Raw genomic sequence first — 3,669 nt, forward strand, 5'->3', positions numbered from 1 at the left:
AAATGTATTGTAAATTCTATCGATTGAACCAGTTCATTTAATCTGTCAAAGAATGCGTTAACATTTTGGCTACCCCGCCTAATACATATTATTGTCATTTTATTCGAAACAATTTTAGATATTCAGGGATGATGTTGATTTAATATCCTGCGCAAGAAATTCCGTGCATACATTTTTTAGAGTAATATTTCCCGACGAGTTTGAATTTACTATCTTTTAAATAAGCTTGAATGAATCCTTTTGATATCGACTCCGAGAGTGGTATATCCAGATCTCTACGATCTAGCTATTCAGACAAAAAGTGACAAGTCATCGGTGTTACTTTGGTGACTGATGATGCTACATCGAGGAATCACTAATATTCTGTATTATTCATTTCATCTTTTATGTATACATTATTCATTGAATTGGAATCTGAAATTCTTCTAACCAATGTGTTAAGAACATAAATTATATATTTTGATAATTCTTAATATTATATATATATATATATATATATATATATATATATATATATATATATATATATATATATATATATATATATATATATATGTTGATGTGTGTGTGTGTGTGTGTGTGTGTGTGTGTGTGTGTGTGTGTGTGTGTGTTTGTATTTATATATATCATCCCTTTCATTATAACGAAGACAAGGAAGTCTTTAGTAGAACAGATCATTACTGCGACACTTCCATAGTCATGTGGCTATAAAGTGTGTATCAGTCGATAATGCCAGCTGTCTGATGTAGCTTGAGTTTTATTCACACTAGGAATGTATTGAAGAAGCGCTGTTATTGTGGGTAAATGATAGATAATGTTCTTTCAGTAGATCTGATTAAGGCTTACTCATTCTTGAAGAGTTCTCTAGAATGAATATGCCTATTTTTCTTAGTTTCTGAGAAGTGTTAGTGAAATTTCAAGTTAAATTTAAAATTCTCATCATGCTTTAGTTACACACGTACAACCAGAGCTTTGATTATCAGAAAAGGATTATTTTTAAATTCAGGGTACAGAATCACAAAAGGACATCAGTAATAATCACGAACAGCTTTCGACTCACATCTGCTAGATAGTCATTTTATACTCATATAATTTCACGTGTTTGTACATATACAATTTTGCGTTTAGCTCTTGATTCTGCAAGAGTGGCCCAAGAAATCTTCCCATTCTTATATTTGAAAGGGAAAGTCATGATAACTATATGTGATTGGGACAGAGTGAAAAATAGTTATAGTCCCGTTATTAGGTATTGCTTCTTGGACCTGGCGATTCCTTGTCATATCTGCAGGTCACTTTGTATCCAACAAATTGTTGTTATTATTCAATTTGTGGAACACGATTAAAATGCCAGTATATTGTAAAGCAAGCTACGGCAGAATAGAAGGTACATATCTGAATAGCTTGAAAAACATGTGGATGAAAGTAACAAACAGAACGAAGCAAGCAAATATTTACATATATTAATGAAACTAAATTGTTAAGTAATAAGATTTTAAAGTGTAACCATTCAAATGCGAACATAAAAATGATCTCTTCAACTCTGGCTTTATGATGTTAGCTGACAACAGAAGAGAATATTTCCTAAATAAGAAAATCCAAATTTACTACCTCTCCGGATGCTTTCAGTAAAGACGCGGAAAGGGAAGTAGCAAATGAGGGGCCCAAACCCCGAAAGGCAATTACTGGCCACTTTTGTTCTGTCTACGAGTGCTTGCGAGCTGTGCTTTTCCACCGTGGCTGCTTGCAAAGAAAAAATAAGAGTGCCTTGAAAACAGCTTTAGTCGTATTGGCTCATGCATTGTATTACCTTTCTTGAATTGATTTTTTTTAAATCCGAATAATTTTTTTTTTTTTACGTTCCTTCATACATGAAAAAAGGAAATAAAAATCTTACCACTTTTATTATTATTTCATAATATAAGAAAAGACGTGAAAAGTTTAACTTTGTTTTTTCGCGTGTGTTATGAATGTAGGCATTTAGATTTGTGCATGTAATTATATAACATGTACTATATCTATATATCTATATATATATATATCTATTATATATATATATATATGTATGTATTATATATATTGTATATATATTTGTAATATACATATACATATATATTATCGATAATATGTACATTATATATTACATTTTCATTTTATATATATTATAGATATGTACGTTATATATTATATATTTTTATATGTATATATATATGTATATATATATATATATAGTATATATATATATATATATATATATATATATATATATATATATATATACGTATAAGCGTGAATGTCTGTGTACGTGTCTATAAAATCTATTGAGTTGACCCCATAAAGTTTGTCATCTTACTGACAGAAACCTATACCACTTATCTAAGTTTGTTCAGTAAAGCCTTATTATAACACGTAATCGTTTTCTATTTCCTATGCGTTCCCAGTTTCAGAATGAAGATTAGATTACATACTAGAGGTTAATTTACATTATATGTACTATATTTGTCTATTTTAAATCTAATAAACTGATCCATAAAAATCTTGATGAATGTCGGAGATCTTGCCTATACCATGGCAATCCCTACGTAGAGGAAATATAGATGATTAAAATCAATGTAATGGAGAAAATGTAATGTACAACAGATGGGACGATATTAAAATTCGTTGTTTCTAGGGAGACTCTCCACGAGAAGTGATGTGGAACTGAATACATTGACTATGACTTCGCCAATGAGATGCTTTGAATGGGGTTCGAGACTATAAGTGTTGGTGGCGAAGTGGCTGTATGTTACAGGCGAATGATTTTTGGAATTTATGTAAGCTTTTAGTGCAGTCTCCTCTAAATCAATGTACTCTAGCGGCAGTTAATAAGTACACACACACACACACACACACACATATATATATATATATATATGGATCATTCGAGCTACAAATGTCCTTTAATATCTAATTCGCTCTACCTCGGAATTGATATATTTTCATATATGTACCGAGGGGGAATTTTTTAGTTGATAATAATTTCGTACCCCCATGGGATCGAACCACCGTCCAGTTGGACGGGGAACGAAATCAGGATCGGACAGTGACGCTACCGAAACGGCTATCAAGAGAGGCTAAAGGTTTATATCGATTCTGACCATTTCAAATCAACGTCGATCTCGTTGTATTTGTAATTAGAATCGATATGGAACCCCCTCCACCATGCTAGCCGATTCGAGCGTTTGACCCACGCAGCCTATTATGAATCCTTATTATCACATCACCGTGATTCATATAAATCATTCGAGCTACAAATGTCCTTTAATATCTAATTCGCTCTACCTCGGAATTGATATATTTTCATATATGTACCGAGGGGGAATTTTTTAGTTGATAATAATTTCGATGGGGGGTACGAAATTATTATCAACTAAAAAATTCCCCCTCGGTACATATATGAAAATATATCAATTCCGAGTAGAGCGAATTAGATATTAAAGGACATTTGTAGCTCGAATATTTATATGAATCACGGTGAGTGATAAATATTCCATATATATGGATGCACACAAATATAAGGTCTCACTTCTTTCCGGTAATTTCTTTTCCGCAAATCTCCACTTATCTCCATCTTCCCTCGCGTATGTTTGGGTACTCCAACTTTGCTACATTGCTGGTGCCCTTAGGAATCCG

The sequence above is a fragment of the Macrobrachium nipponense genome, chromosome 20, assembly GCF_015104395.2.
Source record: "Macrobrachium nipponense isolate FS-2020 chromosome 20, ASM1510439v2, whole genome shotgun sequence".
NCBI lineage: Eukaryota > Metazoa > Arthropoda > Malacostraca > Decapoda > Palaemonidae > Macrobrachium > Macrobrachium nipponense.